This window comes from Halichoerus grypus, chromosome 2 (assembly GCF_964656455.1).
Source record: "Halichoerus grypus chromosome 2, mHalGry1.hap1.1, whole genome shotgun sequence".
Taxonomy (NCBI): Eukaryota; Metazoa; Chordata; class Mammalia; order Carnivora; family Phocidae; genus Halichoerus; species Halichoerus grypus.
The window spans coordinates 166,722,284-166,740,990 of record NC_135713.1 but is presented as its reverse complement, the minus strand read 5'-3'; the positions used below and the strand labels follow the sequence as shown (position 1 = coordinate 166,740,990).

General features: G+C 37.6%; 1 protein-coding gene and 1 pseudogene across 2 annotated transcripts in view; one reads left to right on the top strand and one right to left on the bottom strand.

Moving 5' to 3' along the window:
* TAOK1 (TAO kinase 1) overlaps window positions 1-18,707 on the top strand; it is a 154,535-nt gene that overhangs the window by 6,800 nt on the left and 129,028 nt on the right. The gene's annotated exons all lie outside the window — the stretch shown is intronic.
* Window positions 15,493-16,665, bottom strand: LOC118548102 (L-lactate dehydrogenase A chain pseudogene; annotated as a pseudogene).

The following is an 18,707-nucleotide window of genomic DNA, read 5'->3' as shown; positions in this document are numbered from 1 at the left end:
GTCTCTAGTCTGTTTGGTAGTTATGTTATACATATTTACCTTTCTTAGGCCTCAAATCTTGTTAGGGTACTGAGGACTCTGTCTAAAAGATCCTGGTTAGGGGGATCCCTGGGTGGCTCAGTCGGTTAAGCGGCTACCTTTGGTTCAGATCATGATCTCAGGGTCCTGCGTTGGGCTCCTTGCTCAGCCGGGAGCCTGCTTCCCTTCTGCCTGCTGCTTCCCCTGCTTGTGCGCTCTCTCTCTCTGACAAATAAATAAAATCTTAAAAAAAAAAAAAAAGATCCTGATTAGGATACCAGCAATTTTGGGCTCTGTGCTCAGTGGGGAGTCTGCTTCTCTCCCTCTGCCCCTCCCCCTGCTCATGCTCACTCGCTCTCTCTAAAATAAATCTTAAAAAAAAGAAGAATTTATTTTTTAAAAAAGGAAAACTTTATTTGGAACATATTGAGAAAAATGTCTTTTATTTTTATTTGGTCCATATGTGGATTTTAAAAATACTGCAACATGTATTTTAATAGGATTTATAAGGTGACTGTTTAAATATATTAAGTAACTATATTAAGTATATTTTTAAAATTTCTGTGTGCTTCAGTACATGACATCTAACCATATCCTTATGTTTTGGTTGATGTTTTTAGTCCAGTTGTAGTGGTTATGAGTCTCTAGTTTGTATTTTTGATTGATTTCTTCAAATTTATTTCCCCTGAGACTGAGAAATTTCAGAAAAAGTTGATAAACAGCATTTACTAAACAAGGTCAAGGTTTTTCCTTTTTTACACTTAGAAATTTAGTGTTACTCAAAAATTGGGAAAGCTTTCTCTCTTTGCTAAAAGCATCCATATTTTAATTGTAAAGACTAAAATTACTTATTTACCTGTAACTGTACTTGATAAGGAAACTTTACTCTTTATTGTTGCATAGAAACTCTGTATAGTATGTGTGATAGTATTTAATATGCAGTGTTTCAGTAATCTCATGCTGTATATATGGTAGATGATGACTGTGATGTATGGACCAACACATTATATGAGTATGGTATTTGTTTTTGTTTTTTTCCTTAGAATTCAAGGGTTCTGAGTCCCAGAGGAACAATATAACATGCTCATTCTCAAATTCTTTACCTTTTTGGGGAGGGGGGCAATAGGAAGAGAGAGAGAGAATCTTAAGCTGGCTGTGGCCAGACGCAGGGCTCAGTCTCACAACCCTGAGATGACCTGAGCTGAAATCAAGAGTTGGATGCTTAACTGACTGAGCCACCCAGGCATCCCTCAGATTCCTTACTTTGACGTATAGTTGTTGGTGCTAATTTGCATTATCTAGAAAAGCAGAAATAATTTGAAAATAGAGTAATGAAAAGATCCTTCCTTTTATTTTCAGTTTAGGTACTGACAATTATTTTTGTGTATTATGTGTGAATGTTCAATTCTATAAAATAATGCTGTAAAACTTGAAAGGGATTTTAAGAAGGAAAAGATGTGAACATTTTCTATTTGGGAAAGAAATGTCCTATAATAGACTTGGTTATTAGCAATGGAAAGTATAGAATTTGGATATCTTTTTGTTTACATGACATTTTGATTGAACTAATTATACATAAACATACAAATGTATAGTAAAATGGTTGGAGAGAACCACTGTGTTCAAGAATAGCATGGCTTGGAAGAAAATAAAAATATTGACATACGAATTTTGTTTTTGTAATATGTATTAGATAATTCAGTAAGTTAGAAGAATAAGTTTTATAAGAGTTTATTACTGTAGTGAAAGATGTTATTCCAAAATCCTAAATAATGGATTGTTACCAAATGAATTTTTTCTTTCTCTGGCTGAATACATATGAAGTAGATGCTGTTTATTATTTAATAAATAAATAAGGGTGTGGGGGGGTTTTACTTTGATTTTGCATTTAGTAGTTTTAGTATTGGAATTGAATTAGGTTTTGTGCCTGTAAGGAGGGCCAAATGTGACTTTTGAAAAAACATTTTTTTATAATCATCAGGAATGGACCTAATTTGAAAGTTGTGTTTTGAGAACTTTAGATAAGAATCAAAAAACTTGTTTATCAGATTTGGAATGTAGATATTTTAATAGTATATCATTCTTTAAAAAATTTGCCTTCAGTTGGATAATTAGCCTCCTGATATTTTACTCTAAACAACTAAATTTAACAGGCATCTAGTTAATTTAAAAGTTTTGGAAGTACAGATTTTCATTCAACCCTCCAGGTGATGGTGTGGAATACATTAGGGTAGGAATGGTGAAAGATACAGTAAGCAAACACCTAAAATATGCTTTATGACTGTCTTTGAGGTGGTACATCCAGTCATTAACAATAAAACGATTCTATTTTTGAGGTATGAAATATTTAATAAATAACAAAAAAACTGGTTGTTTTTGACAATTTGTTAAAGTGCACTATCATCTTGTTAAATTATATTGGATTGAAGTTAAGGGGAATGGTATCCCAAATTTTAGTATCCATTATTTTACTCTACCTTAATCTGGCGGCACTGTGATATGAGATTAAAACATTTTTTTGAAAGTGTTCTTTTTTTAATCCTCTTGAAGCATAGTCATTAAGCTATTTGGTTTACTCATGCTTAACTTAATATGGAAATCAATTTCAATGTAACACTTTTGAGATACTCAGGTTATAACTTATGTTTTATTGTTATATACTGTGAAAACACCAAATCAAAATAGTAATTGATGAATTCGAATTTAAACTACCAGCATAGGGTGCCTGGCTGACTCAGTCTGTAGTCTTATTCTCAGGGTCATGAGTTTGAGCCCCACCTTGGGCGTGGATCCTACTTTAAATAAATAAACAAACAAATAATAAATACCTTTGGAAGAAAAAAATAAAAGCTACCAGTTTAGCCAGTAAACTGTGTAGCTTTAGCTTTATTTTAATCAAAAGAAGATTCAGTAATAATACATGTATTATAGATCTTTGAGTCCTGTATTCTAGGCACTGTGCTTATCATAATGACATCTATTTATTATACATTTTGAGTGCTGTTTGCTAAGTACTGTGCCAGGATACAAAAAATGGGTAAGACTTGATCCTTCCTGTTCAGTTTAGTAGAGTTATAGACTTGCAAATAAGTACATACGATAATGCAGTGCAAGGTTTCTCAACCATGGCAATATTGACATTTTCGGGAGGATAATTAATTGTTATGGTGATCTGTGCTGTGTATTATTTTTTTTTATTTGTATATATTTTGGAGCAATTCTGGCTTTACCAATTAGATGCCAGTAGCACTCCCTCCCTGCCCTGTGACAATCAAAAATGTCTCCGGACATTGCCAAATGTCCCCTGGGGAACAAATTCATGTCTGATTGAGACCCACTGGTGTAGTGAATGCTAAGGTTATGGGAAGTGGAATGTACAAACAGAGTTGTTGTAGCACAAGTGAAGATAGAGTTAAGTGATACTTAGGTGGAATGATCCCTGAGGGAATGAGATTTTATTTAGGTCTTGAAGAAAAGTACGAGTGGAAAGGATATTAAATACCTGAGAGCATGAAAGATCATTATCTAAGAGGGTGATTACTAATGGTTTGTGGCTATAGTTTATTTATGTGGTTTGGGATGGATATTTGGTAAAATGAAGGTGAAAAGTTACTTTGGGGCCATCTTATTCTTTTTAACTAATTGAGACATCAGGGTGTAAATATTAAGTGTAAGCTTCTTGAATTTTTGCAGATGTATACAGTATATAACCATCGTGCAGAACATCATGGAACACTTCTAGCACTTCTTACCAGTTATTTCTTGAAGGGCCATTTTTGCTGTGCTTGTAACTGGTGTGAAAATCATAAAAGCAGGAGTGTGATATGATTATATTTTAAAAAGATTACTCTGGACATATTATGGAGAATAAATGGGAAGAGATTATATGTAGGGAGATTGGTTAGAAGGTTATTACAGAAGTCTCAATAAGGAGGAGAGCTGATACGATAGATTTGAGAGAGTTTAAATTAAAGCAGAAAAATTGATGGGATTGGGGGTTTACTAGAGGTAGGGGAAAGGATATGCTGAGGATGACTTTGTTTTGTAAGCAATAAGCAAAGTATAATGATTTTGGCTTTGATTGTATATTTGTCAGGAGAGATCAGGTAGTGTTATGGTAACAGTTCAAAAATGTTAGTGGCTTTTAACAGGACATTTTTTGCTTGACATGCTATATGTGTACTGTGGGTTGGTGGAGGATTCTGCTTGTTCTTGCTGTGCAGGGTCTCCCATTGATGGAGGCTCCATCTCAACATGTTCCATGATAGGAAGGAGACTGTTGCTAATAACTCATTGCCTCTTAAAGTGTCTAGAAGAGGGTCCTGTCATTTTGGCTTATTTTCCATTGGCCAAAGCAAGTCTTGCGGTCTTAATAGATGTCACAGAAGGGGTAAGGAAATGCAGTCTTACTGTGTGTTCTGAAAAGAATTTCAGTTCTAGTAAATATTTGTCATATGTTGAGTTATAGCTTATTTAGTCTTTTAAAAAGTGAATTATGTTGAAATTTATCTAAGAGTTTTAGTGGTAATAAGAGCTGCCAGTTATTGAACTAAAGAGTTAGTTGTACTCTCCTTGGTTAAATAGAATTTACTTGGTAGTAGGGTGGAGGGAAGAAAAAACTTTTTGATCGACTAATCAATCACATACTGCTAATTTTTAAAAAATTTTTTAAAGATTTTATTTATTTGAGAGAGAGAGCGCTTGCGTACGCACAAGCAGGAGAAGTAGTCTCCCTGCTGAGCACCCCGACATGGGGCTCTATCCCAGGACCCTTGGATCATGACCTTAGCTGAAGGCAGACGCTTAACTGAGTGAGCCATCCAGGCGCCCCCCCCCCCCGTTTTTTTTGTTTTGTTTTGTTTTTTGTTTTAAGATTTTATTTTTAAGTAATCTCTACATCTGTCGTGGGGCTTGAACTTAAAACACTGAGATCAAGAGTTGCATGCTGTACAGACTGAGCCATGAGCCAGCAGGGTGCCCTAAAAGCTGCTGTTTTGCATTCATTCATTCATTTTTTTTTTTTTTACCATCCTCTTATATCTGCCTGTATCATAATAGAGTTATTATTAGTGTTTCAGTGTGAAAGTTTTTCATCAGTTCTTTGTATGTGAAATACTAGTGTGTGTGATATATTTCTCTATTACTCTTCCTTAGTGAGAATTTCCTTTCAGGTATGGGAATTGCTAGTCTTGGGGGTGTTGGTAATTAGAATAAGAGGAAATCTGGCTGTTAGGAATAGAAAAGTCAAAGTAGAAGACTGAGTCAGGATTTTGTAAGAAAACTTTAGGAAAGATTAAAGGAAACAAATCTGATTTGTGAAACTGTCTTCCTCTCTCTATTGAGGGAAGGAACTGTCTTATATTTGAGAGGCTAATGGTACTTTGACATGAAGTTAATAGGCAGAGCCAAGGCTCTCTATAACGGGAAAGGCCTGTGAGAAGTAAATCAAAGCATTTCTATCATACAAGCTATCCATGCATCTTGGGACTACGGTTGTCTTTGGGAAGTCATCAGCTTTTGCCTTAAAATCAAAGGCCTTAAATAATGGAAAAAGGTTGAATTATTTAGAATAAGTTATAACTGTACATGATATAAAATTCAAAATATTCAATAAGATATACCATGAAAAGTAAGTTATCCTCCCATGTCTAACCCCTTCCCACACTGTACCCCTTTGTATGGATAACCACAATTTCTTGTGTATCCTTTCAAAGATAGTTGGTATTAAACATTTGAATGGTGGATTAGGCATCGGGAAAACCCTCCTAGTATGCATGTCTGCAGAAAAGTAGTACACATTTACAAGCACTTCATCAAAAACTCTGAGGAAAGACATGAAAAATTTATAGTTAGGAGTGTCTGGCTGGTTCAGTCGGTAGAGCATGTGACTCTTGATCTTGGGTTTGTAAGTTCAAGCCCCACGTTGGGTGTAGAAATTACTTAAAAAAATCTTTAAAAAAAATTTATAGTTAGTAAATTAACTGTGTGGTACACATGGAAAATTTAGGGTATGTTACTGGTATTCTCTTAGTAATTTAATGTGTGCAAAAACATGCAAAAAAATTTCTAAGAGCATAAGTCTACTGGTGACCTTAGTCCTTCCTGACCCTGTTTTCTTTTTTAATATTTAAAGTGCCTAAAAAACATTAATTTATTAGGTTGATTTTCAGGGAGCAGGACTTTGAGTTTAGAGAGACTCTTTCCGGTTTGCAAAATTCTATGTTAAATGCTAGGGGATAAAAGGTGTTCATGAAAGACATTTTAGAATTCACAAGGAAAATAAAAAATATTCATGTGTGGTCCTAAGTGTCTTCCTTGTAATGCTTAACACTGTTTATCATCCCCTTCCTTCTTAAAAATTTTATTTTACTGCCCCCTTACTCTAGATGTCTCTTAACACTTGATACTTTTCTTTTTTTTTTTTTTAATTTTTTTTTTTTTAAGATTTTATTTATTTGCGAGAGAGAGAACGAGAGACAGACAGCATGAGAGGGAGTGAGAGGGAGGAGGGTCAGAGGGAGAAGCAGACTCCCTGCCGAGCAGGGAGCCCGATGTGGGACTCGATCCTGGGACTCCAGGATCATGACCTGAGCCGAAGGCAGTTGCTTAACCAACTGAGCCACCCAGGCGCCCAACACTTGATACTTTTCTTCGTTTATCTCTCTGGTTCTCTTTCTCTGTCCTTCTCTTTCCACTGCCTCTCCCAAATTCATTATATCCAACTGCCTACCTGAGAGGTCTTATATTTCTTGGATATTCATAGATATGTCATTTTTAACACGTATAAAATGAACTCATCTTTTTCATCTCCCCTTGCTAAAGGTTCCCCTTATTTACCTATTTATTTACCTAAAAGTTAATAATTTTTTTGTGTTTTTTTTGTTTGTTTGGTATTTTTAGTTAAAAACGTTTTTTAAAGTCAACTTTACCTGGGATGCCTGAGTGGCTTAGTCGGTTAAGCAAGCATCTGCCTTTGGCATGATCCCAGGGTCTTGGGATCGAGTGTCGCATTGAGCTCCTTGCTCAGCAGGGAGCCTGCTTCTCCCTCTGCTTGCTGCTCCCCCTGCTTGTGCTCTCACTCTCTCTCTCTCTGACAAATAAATAAATACATTCATAAAAAAAAATAAAGTTTTTCAAGGTATAATTTACTTGCAGTAAAATTCACACATTCTTAGTGTTGAGAAAACCATCAACTAAGTGAAGATAAAGAACATTTTTCTGTCCTGTGGAAATTCCCTAGGGCTCCTTTGCAATCAATCTTACCCCAGTCTATTCCTAGGCAGCCACTGATGTGATTTCTATTACTCTGAATTAGATTTGTCTTTTCTAGAGTGTCATAGAAATGAAATCATACAGTATGTATTTTTTTTTTTTTTTGGTCTTCTTTCTCTTGGCATAATGTCTGTGGTATTTATGTTGCTGCATGGATCAGTAGTTCATTTCTTGTATTCCTTAGTAATACTCTAGTGTTTGGTTATACCATAATTTATTTATCTATTTACTTGTTGATTGATATTAAAATCATTTCCAGATTTTAGCTATTAGAAGTAAAGCTGTTATAAACATTTATGTGCAAGCCTTTTGTGGCCATTTATTTTTATTTCTGTTGATAACCTTTCTAAAACCTTGCAAGCTAGAAACTTTGGGATTGTTTTTGATTCTTTAAACCTCTTTCCTCACCTGTATTCATCCAGTAGATTATGAAATCATGGGGTTTCTTCCGTTGGAATATGTTTCATCCTTTGTTCTCTTTTCCAAGGACCTTAATGTTCTTGTGAGAAAGTACTTTTTATTTTGTGAAGCCTTATTTCAGGAGTAGAAGATGTAAGGGTGATTATGCAGATGGTGCCCTTTCTGAGTGAGGTTTATAGTCAGGTGGGAATGCAGACTGATAATGGTGAGAGGATGGTGCTGACTTTGAAGTTTTAGGTTGGGGAAAAGGGATGTTGCTGTTGGATGCACTCCATCCCTGTAAACACAGTTTAAGTAGGTTGAGAATGCCATTCTAGTTTGTCTTGGTTTTTGTTTTGTTGTATATTCATAGGTATGTATGTTGTGGTAAAAAAGTAAGTTTATTATCATGGATGTTCTCGTTGCTATGTAACCTTGAGCAAATTACTTAATCTCTGTGGGCCTCAGTTTCATCATCTGTAAAATGAGGATAATAATAATACCTGTCATACAGGGTTAGTAAGAGGATTAGAATGCATTATTACACATGTAGCTCTTAGAATAGTACCTGGCATATTGTGTTATGTACGTATTAGTATTATTACCCTAATTCTACGTTACTTTAAAGTCTGTCTGGGGGCGTGTGGGTGGCTCAGTCGGTTAAGTGTCCAACTCTTGATTTTGGCTGGGGTCGTGATGTCAAGCCCCACGTCAGGCTCTGCACTCAGTGCGGAGTCTGCTTGAGATTATCTGTCTCCTTCTTCTGCTCTCCCTGCTTGTGTTCTTTCTCTCTTTCTCTCTCAATAAAATAAATAAAATCTTTTAAAAAGATAAAGGCTATCTTTTCCTCTCCCGTTTCAGTTCTTCTTACATATTGCTGTGATTTATCCCCTAACACACCACTCTTCTGTTACCTGCTCAAACCTACAAAGGCCCTGTATCATCTGGCAACTATTTATGTATCTTTCTTTCAATTGTAGTAAAATATACAAACAGTAAACTACACAAATGAAGTTTTATAAATGTATCTACCTCTCAAATTAAGCTATAAAAAGTTTCTAACATTCCAGAAAGTTCCCTCTTGTCCCTTCCCCCTCAATAACCATCCATCCCACATCTGTTCTGACTTCTTTATCATAGATTACTTTTGCAAACATGTCTTTTTTTAAATTGAAGTATAATTGATGTATAACATTATATTAATTTCAGGTATACAACATAGTGATTTAATATTTGTATAGCACAATGATCACCACAATAAACAAAAAAAACCCTCCCTCTCCAAAGTACCAAACATGGCATTGAATACAATCTAAGGAGGGAAAATAAAATCTCAAATCAGTTTTAAAAATTTTACTCAAGGTGCGCCTGGGTGGTTCAGTCAGTTGTATCTGACTCTTGATTTCAGCTCAGGTCATGATCTCAGGGTCCTGAGATCAAGCCATGTTGGGCTCTGTGCTTAATGGGGAGTCTGCTTCCCTCCCACTTCCCCTCCCCCTGCTAGTGCGTGTGCACATTCTCTCTCAAATAAATAACTAAATCTTTTTTTTTTTTTTTTTTTTACTCAAGAGGTGCCTGGCTAGCTTAGTTAGTAGAGCGTGCAACTCTGGATCTCAGGGTCATGAGTTTGAGCCCCACATTGGGCGTAGAGTTTATTTTAAAAATAAATAGGAGTGCCTGGGCTGTTCAGTTCATTAAGTGGCCAACTCTTGATTTCAGCTCATGTTATGATCTCAGGGTCCTGAGTTTGAGCCCACATCTGCTCTACACTGTGAGGGGAGTCCGCTTGAGATTCTTTCCCTTGCCTCTCAGAGCCCTTGCACTCACTTGTGTGCTCTCTTTCTCTATTAAATAAATAAATAAGTCTTTTAAAAAATCTTTAAACATAAACATTTTATTCTCATTTAGAAAAGTTTTTTTTCTTAAAGATTTTATTTATTTGACAGAGAGAGACACAGCGAGAGAGGGAACACAAGCAGGGGGAGTGGGAGAGGGAGAAGCAGGCTTCCCATTGAACAGGGAGCCTGATGCGAGGCTCGATCCCAGGACCCTGAGATCATGACCCGAGCTGAAGGCAAATGCTTAACGACTGAGTCACCCAGGCGCCCCCTCAGTTTTAAAATTAAACAAGACTAAGAGATGACAAATGTATACCTTCAGCTTGCATTAATGGAAGAAGCCACACAATATGTGTATTCGACTTAATTTCCAATATATAACCACACCTTTTCTGATGATCCAACTGTTTTCTCTAAGACTTAAAGAATAACTACATTAGTTTTTTTCCTATTAAACCTAGTGGGCATTGTGAATCTTATGTGTGACTATTTCTCTTACTTTAAGGAAGGAAGAACAAATTCTCAGTCCCTTTCTTTCATTAGGAAATATGAAAATATGTTAAGAGGATAGCTCTCATGTTGAGTGTTCTGACCAACAAAACAACCAAACACACACCACAAAAGAACACAAGGAAATTTTTGGAGGTGATGGATGTGTTTAGTACCTTGGTTGCAGTGATGGTACATAAGCAAATGTGTGCTTATGTACAGACTCATCAAAATACATACACTAAATATGGGAAGTTTTTTTAAGATTTTATTTTTAAAGATTTTATTTAGAGCATGAGTGGGGGGAAGGGCAGAGGAAGAGGGAGAAAGAGAATTTCAAGCAGACTCCATGCTGAGTGAGGAGCCCCTTCATGGGATCTCATGACCCTGCGATCATGACCTGAGCCGAAACCAAATTGGTTGTTCAACCGACTGTGCCACCCAGGCACCCTGCAATTTTTTTTTTTTTAAAACATTTGAGAGAGAGAGAGAGAGAGAGTGTGTGTGTGTGTGTGTGTGTGTGTGCACGCATGAGCAGGGGAACAGGGAGAGGGGGAGAGAATCTCAAGTGAATCCCCACTGAGTGCAGAGCCCCACGCAGGGCTCATGTCACAACCCCGGGATCATGACCTGAATGAAATCAAGCATCCGACACGTAACTCCATGAGCCACCCATGGCCCCAAGGCGGGGTTATCTTTCATTCATCTTTTATTATTTAATGAATATTTGTTAAATGAGATTGCAGTTGTTCCTTTATTTGCCTTTGCCATTTAATCATCTCTGAATCCCCAGCATCTAGGAATTGGTAAAGTCGTAGTAAATATTGAATGAATTATGCCTATTTTGGTTTACTGGTTGGTTTTGATATTGTCTAGTTAAATCAAATGAAAGCAAGTGGTTTAAGCTTGATAGAAGAAAGCTTGATCTTCTTGTAGTACCTTTTCCCCCATTAGTTACTGTGTATATTTGGACATTGGAACATGGAGCATTATTAAACTTTAATTATTTGCTATGATAATTATTTCTTTCAATATATGATAACTGATATTCTAAATTTTTACATTTTTTTAACCGATGTTTTGCTTTTTTTTTTTTTTTGTGATTGTCCTTTTACTTAAAGAGCTATTACAGTAATTGCTTAGAATAAAATGCGTCTCTCATTTGCTAATATTCTGGCATGTCATAAAAATTCATTAACTGTGGGGGGCGTCTGGGTGGCGCAGTCACATGAGCATCTGACTCTTGGTTTCCCCTCAGGTCATGATCTCAGGGTGGTGAGATCTCCCTGAGTCAAGCTCTGTGCTCAGCGCAGAGTCTGCTTAAGAGTCTCTCTGTCTCCCTTTGCCCCTCCCCCTGCTCTCTCTCTCCCTCTCTGTCAAATAAATAAATCTTTTCTTTTTTTAAGATTTTATTTATTTATTTGACGAAAACAAGCAGGGGGAGCAGCAGAGGGAGAGAAGCAGGCTCTCCACTAAGCAAGGAGCCCGACGTGGGGCTCGATCCCAGGACTCTGGAATCATGACCTGAGCCAAAGACAGACACTTAACTGACTGAGCCACTCAGGCGCCCCAATAAATACATAAATCTTAAAAAAAAATTCATTAATTGTGAAGGAGTAAGTATTGTGAAAATTTAATATTTCTTCTATTGGATTAATTATAGAAATCAAAGTAAGTGCTGGGATATCATTTTAATACATACCTCTCAGTTATCAGGGATTATTATAACTTTGGAGATTTCACTAGAATCGGGCATTTTTTTTACATTTTTTTCCAGCTTTTTAATTGATATACTATAATGTGTTTAAACATTTTTTTGTAATAATTTTAGGCTTACAGAAAAGTTGCAAAGTTAGTAGAATGTTAAGATATGCCTTTCAACCCTAATCTTATATAACCATAGAATAATTACCAAGACAAGGAAATCAACATTGGTATAATATTATGAACTTAACCTTAGTCCTTACTTGAATTTTACTACTTTTTTCACTAATAACTCTTCTCAGTTTGAGGATCTCACACTACAGTTTGTTATGTGTCTTTGGTCTTTAATCTGTGATGGTACCTTGTCTTTTATCACCTTGACACTTTTTTTTTTAATGTTGACACTTGCTGAGTATTGGTCAGTTATTTTTTTTTTTTTTTTTTTTTTTAAAGATTTTATTTATTTATTTGACAGAGAGAGAGAGACAGTGAGAGAGGGACCACAAGCAGGGGGAGTGGGAGAGGGAGAAGCAGGCTTCCTGCTGAGCAGGGAGCCCGATGTGGGGCTCGATCCCAGGACCCCGGGATCATGACCTGAGCCAAAGGCAGACGCTTAACGACTGAGCCACCCAGGTGCCCCTTGGTCAGTTATTTTTAATGTGTCTCTCAATTTGGGCATGTTTAGTGTTTTCTCAGGATTAGTTTTTTTTTTTTTTAAAGATTTAATTTATTTATTTGACAGAGAGAGAGACAGTGAGAGAGGGAACACAAGCAGGGGGAGTGGGAGAGGGAGAAGAAGGCTTCCCACGGAGCAGGGAGCCCGATGCGGGGCTCGATCCCAGGACCCTGGGATCATGACCTGAGCCGAAGGCAGACGCCCAACTGACTGAGCTACCCAGGCGCCCGTTGGCTACGTATCTTGAAGAATGTCTCCCATCTAGTTTTGTCTGATATTTTTCTCCTGATTAGCCTGAGGTGATGGGTTTTTGGAAGGAATATCGTGGATGTGTAGTGTCTTTCCCAGACATCCTATCGGGAGGTACATAATGTCCATGTGACAACACTGATGATACTAGCCTTCCTCACTTGGTAAATGTAGTGTTTACCAGGTTTCACTACTGTGAAGTTACTATTTTGCTCTTTCCCTCCTCTATTTCTTTGGAAGTGAGTCACTAAGTTTAGCCCATCCCTTAAATGGGGAAGAGGCTCATCAGATTTTGATTTGCATTTCCTTGATGTCTCTTCTGTGCTTATTTGCGATGTGTATTTCTTCTTTAGCTGTCTGTTCAAATTATTTGCCCCTCCCCGCCATTTTAAAATTGGGCTGTTTGTTATTACTTAGTTATGAATCTTTATATATTTAGGTTTAAGCCCTTTATTAGATACTTTTTTTTAAAAAAGATTTTATTTATTTGTTTGACAGAGACATCAAGAGAGGGAACACAAGCAGGGGGAGTGGGAGAGGGAGAAGCAGGCTTCCCGCTGAGCAGGAAGCCCGATGCGGGGCTCGATCCCAGGACCCTGGGATCATGACCTGAGCCGAAGGCAGATGTTTAACCACTGAGCCACCCAGGCACCCCTATTAGATACGTGTTTTGCAAATCTTTTCTCTCAGGCTCGTTTTTTATTTTCTTAATATTATCTTTAAAAGCACAGAAGTTTTCAATTTTGATGAAGTTTGGTTTATCAGTTTCTTTTATGGGTTGTGTTTTTGGTTTTATATCTAAGAAATCTTTGCATAAACTAAGGTCACAAAAAATTTTTTGTTCAGTACTTTCATATAGAAATTCTAAAGTGTGAGGTTTTACATTTAGGTCTTTTATTTATTTGTTTTTATTTTGTTTTGTTTTAAGAAACTTTATTTTCCATTATTTCCATTTATTGCCTTTGTGGAAGAGCAGCTTAAGACTTAATGAATGATGGTAGGCAGGTTAATATAAGATGCCTCTGTGAGAGTCTGGTGGTCAGCCCTGGGATCAGTAACCACCAAAAGTCCTGGCTCCCAGGAGGCTGCCTGGATCTGGTTAGTGAATGTTTCCAGAGTGAAGCGGCCAGCAGTAGGAGTGGCTCCAGTAGCAGCCGCAAACATCAGTACAGCTTGCTGGCCAGTATTCCTGGATGATATGACCCTGACATCAGCTGGGTTTTCAGTGGTAACAATAGCACAAGCTGCCAGCAGAAGCTTCTCTCAGGTTCTGTTCAGATTTATGGTGTAGATGCCATCACTCTTCCTTTTGTAGTTGTACTGTTCCGTTTGGAAGTCAACCCACCTAAGTGGGTTCCTGCTGCAAGGAATTTGAGGACATCCCCCTCCTTCATTTGCAGGACAACTTGAGTTGTCATTTTGGAGAGCATTGACCGTTTAACGATATCAAGTCTTCCAATCTACCACTAGGGTATATCTCTCCATTTATTTAGTTTATTTTTTATTTCTGTCACCAGTGCTTCGTAGTTATCAGCATACAAATATTGTACATATTTATCCCTAAGTATTTGAAGATTTTTGAAGTTATTGTAAATGTTACTTTTTTTCCTCCAAATTTCAATTTTGTTAATACTGTGTAAAATACAATTGATTTTTGTGTATTGACTTTGTATTTTGCAACCTTGGTAAATTCACTTAGTACTAAGTTCAGGTAGCTATTTTATAGATTATTTGAGATTTCCTAAGTAGACAGTTATGTTTATGATTAAAGACCGTTTTATTTCTTCCTTTCCAATGTGAATGCATGCCCTTCCTTCCTCCTCCTCCTCCTTTTTTTTTTGCCTTATTGCACTGGCTAGATCCTTCAGTACAATCTTGAATAGATGTGGTGAGAGTAGATATCCTCATTACATATGATATTAACTGTAGGGCTCTTACAGATATTCTTTATCAAGTTAAGGAAGTTTCTTCTATGTTCAGTTTGCTGGGAGTTTTTGTCAGGAATGAATTGAACTTTGTCAAATGCTTTTTTTTTGCCTCTATTGAAATCATATGATTATGCTTCTTAAGTCTAATATACTGAGCTATATTGATTGATTTTCACTCCAGGGATGAATTCCACTTGGTGTGATGATACATTATTATTTTCATAAGTTGCTGGCTTCTACTTGCTGATATTTTGTTCAGAGTTTTTGCATTCATATCCTGGGGAAATACTGGTCTATAGATTTCTTATTCATGTCTGGTTTTGGTATCATGGTATTGTTGACTTCATAAGTTAAATTGGTAAGTGTTTATATGCTAGACGAGTTTACGTAGAACTCATGTCCATTCGCTCGCTCACTCTTTCCTTCCTTCCTTCCTTCCTTCCTTTCTTTCTTTCTTTCTTTCTTTCTTTCTTTCTTTCTTTCTCTCTCTCTCTCTCTCTCTCTCTCTCTCTCGAAGCAGGGAGGGGCAGAGGGAGAGTGTTTCAAGCATCCCAGGATGTGGTTGGACTAGACATGTTGGATGAAGGGACAAGGAGTTAAATAACACACAGTAACTACATACCTGGTTTGAAGAGCAACTGCAGCATATGCAACACTGGCAGTGGTGTCTCTGAGGTGGTGGAACTATTTTACATTAACCAATTCAAGACTACACGAGATAGGTATCATCTAACATCAGGATATGGCTGCAGGGTTTTGTGAACTATTCCTATTTGTAACTTTAGGAAACTGATGTTTTTCCTGGGTCATTTTAATATTACTAGAGTGTTAAACCGATAATAAGGGCAATAATATACACAACCTCCAACTAAAATCCTGTTGTAGCATAGACAGTGAAGTGGTACAACATTAGAAAACTTCAAAACAGCAGCTCTTTTTGGATTACCCCCAAAGTGTATCTGCACTCTTCTTCAAATGGGCCTCTGTCTCAGGCATCAGATTCACTTTCACTACATCTGAGATTCCATTCTGTCCCAAGATGCAAGGAACACAGAGGAAGGCATCATCTTTTATTCCATAGCGACCCTTAATCATGGTAAAAATTGGATGCACCCACCAAAGAAGATTCTTCATTATACTTTCTGCCAAATCTGCCACAGTCTTGTGGCCCAGGATGTGTAGTCTTTCAGTTTGATCACCTCATAGGCACTGTCGACTACCTGTTTGTGAACCTCTTTCCACTGTTGCTTATCTGTATCAGTGCCAAAGTCAGGGCACAGATTTTTCTGGGGAGACACCAGCAACATTTACTCCATACAGGTACACTAGAGTCTCCATGCTCCCCAGGTACCGACCCATGACAGTTAATGAGTGAACTCCCAGCCTTTCCCCCATTAGGTAATGGAATTGGACTGAATCCAGATTGCAACCACTTCCAGTAAAAAGGTATTTTGGGAAAGCTGCTTATCTTCCAAGCCGTATGTCACGATATCTACTGGATTGGAAACAACAAGCAACTTGCAGTTTAGGCTGTATTTTACAGTATTAGGAATGATGAATTTAAAGATGTTCCCTTTATGCTGGGCCAAATTAAGGTGGCTTTCTCTGTCTTGCTGACATGCCCCAACTGTGATAATAACCAGATTGGAGTTTGCAGTCATGTTATAGTCTTTGCCAGAGACAATTTTTGGTATAAGGTAAAGGCTGCCATGTTGGAGAGCCATCATATCTCCTTTCAGTTTGTCTTCCATGACATCCACAAGAGCAAGTTCATCTCCAAGTCCTTCATTAAGAGACTGATAGCATGGGCCGTGCCAACAGCACCAGCCCCAACAACTGTAATTTTATTCTGGGGGGTATAGTCTTCTTTATAAAGATTCTGAATCCATTGATCCTTGAGAGTTGCCATATTGGATTTAGAACCATATGGAATCGGGGTACATGTCTGGCAGGCAGGTGGGCCGGCGGGCAGCATTGGATTCAGACTTGGTGGCAGCAGCTTTGGTACCCTGCCATTTGTTATTTAGAATTGTTTGATTTCCAAATATTTAGGAGTACTCCTCTAATTTAATTTCTAATTCTGTGGGTCAGAGAATGCACTGTAATTCTTTCTATTTGTTGAGACTTGTTTTATGGCCCAGTGTATGGTCTAGTTTGGAACATTGGTTAATGTTCCATAAGCACTTGAAAGGAATGTGTATTCTTTGTTGGATGGAGTGCTTTATAAATGTGAATTAGGTCAAGTTATTTGAGTGTTAAGTTTCTGTATACCTATTGATTTTCTGTACCTGTTTGCTCAATTATAGAGTAATGTTGAAATATCAACCATAATTTGTCTTTTTCTTTTCAGTTTTGTCAGTTTTTCTTCATGTATTTTGAAGTTTTATTAGGTACATACACATTTAGAATTGTATATTTTTATTTTTTAATTTTTAAAAAATTTTTAAAGATTTTATTTATTTGAGGGAGAGAGAGAGGGCATGAGTAGGAAGGGTGCACAGGGAGAGGGAGAAGCAAGACTCCCTGCTGAGCAGGGAGCCCAGCACAGGGCTCTGTCCCAGGACTCTGAGATCATGATCTTAGCCGAAGGCAGATGCTTAACCAACTGATCCACCCAGGTGCTCAAGATTATTGTATATTCTTGAACTGTCCTTTTCTCATTTTGAAATAATCCCTTTTCATCTTTGGTAACACTTCATCATTCTTTAAACAATTGTGTCGGGGCGCCTGGGTGGCTCAGTCGTTAAAGCATCTGCCTTTGGCTCAGGTCATGATCTCAGGGTCCTGGGATTGAGCCCCGCATCAGGCTCCCTGCTCAGCGGGAAGCCTGCTTCTCCCTCTCCCATTCCCCCCTGCTTGTGTTCCTTCTCTGGCTTTGTCTCTCTCTGTCAAATAAATAAATAAAATCTTTAAAAAAAAAAACAAAAAAACCCCAATTGTGTTAAAATTACATAAAATGAACCATTTTAACAATTTTAAAGTATATAGTTCAGTGGCATTACGTGCAGAGTGTTGTGTAACCATTGCCATCATTCATCTCTAGAACTTTTTTTTACCATCCAAAACAGACTCTGTGTGTTCATTAAAGAACAGCTCCAATCCCATCCCCACCTTCCCTGGGCCTGGTAACTTACTCTGTTGTTTCTGTCTCTATGAATTTGCATTTTCTAGGTAGCTAATATAAGTGGAGTCATACAGTATTTGTTCTTTTGTGTCTGGGCTTATTTCACTTAGCATAATGTTTTCATGGCTCTCTGTATAGTTGCATATCTTAGAATTTCATTCCTTTTTAAAAGGTTGAAAAGGAATGTGTGTGTGTATCTCACGTGTTCATTTGTTTATTCATCTATTTTTTCAAAGATTTATTTATTTGAGAGAGAGAGAGAGATGGGGGAGGGGCAGAAGGAGAGGGAGAGAGAATCTCAAGCAGACTCTACACTGAGTGCAGAGCCCAGGTGGGGCTCAGTCCTATGACCCTGAGATCATGACCTGAGCCGAAATCAAGAGTCGGATGCCCAACCAACTGAGCTCTCCAGGTGCCCCTGTTTATTCATTTATTGATAGATTTTGGGTTGTTTCTACCTTTTGGCTATTGTGAATATTGCTGCTGTGAACAGTGGTATACACGTATCTCTTTGAGCACCTGCTTTCAATTTTGGGTATGTACTCCTGTATTCTTTTTTTTTTTAAAGATTTCATTTATTTTTTTGAGAAAGAGAGAGAGATAGCAAGAGGGAGAGCACGAGCAGAGAGGCGAGAAGAGGGAGAAGCAGGCTCTTCACTCAGCAGGGAGCTGGATGCGGGGCTCCATCCCAGGACCCCGGGATCATGACCTGAGCTGAAGGCAGACGCTTAACTGAGCCACCCAGGCGCCCCGACTTTAACATTTCTTATAGTGCACATCTGCTGTTAATGAATTCTCACATATTTTGCTTGATAATTATTTCACCTTAATTGAAAGAAACCCTTTTGTTTGATGTAACTGTAGGTTCACATGCAATTATGAGAAATAATACAGAGAGATCTTGTCGACTCTTCACCCAGCTTCCCCCAGTGGTAATATCTTGGGTAACTATAGTGTAGTATCACAAGTAGGAAATTGACATTGATAGAGTTCACTTGACCTTATTCAAA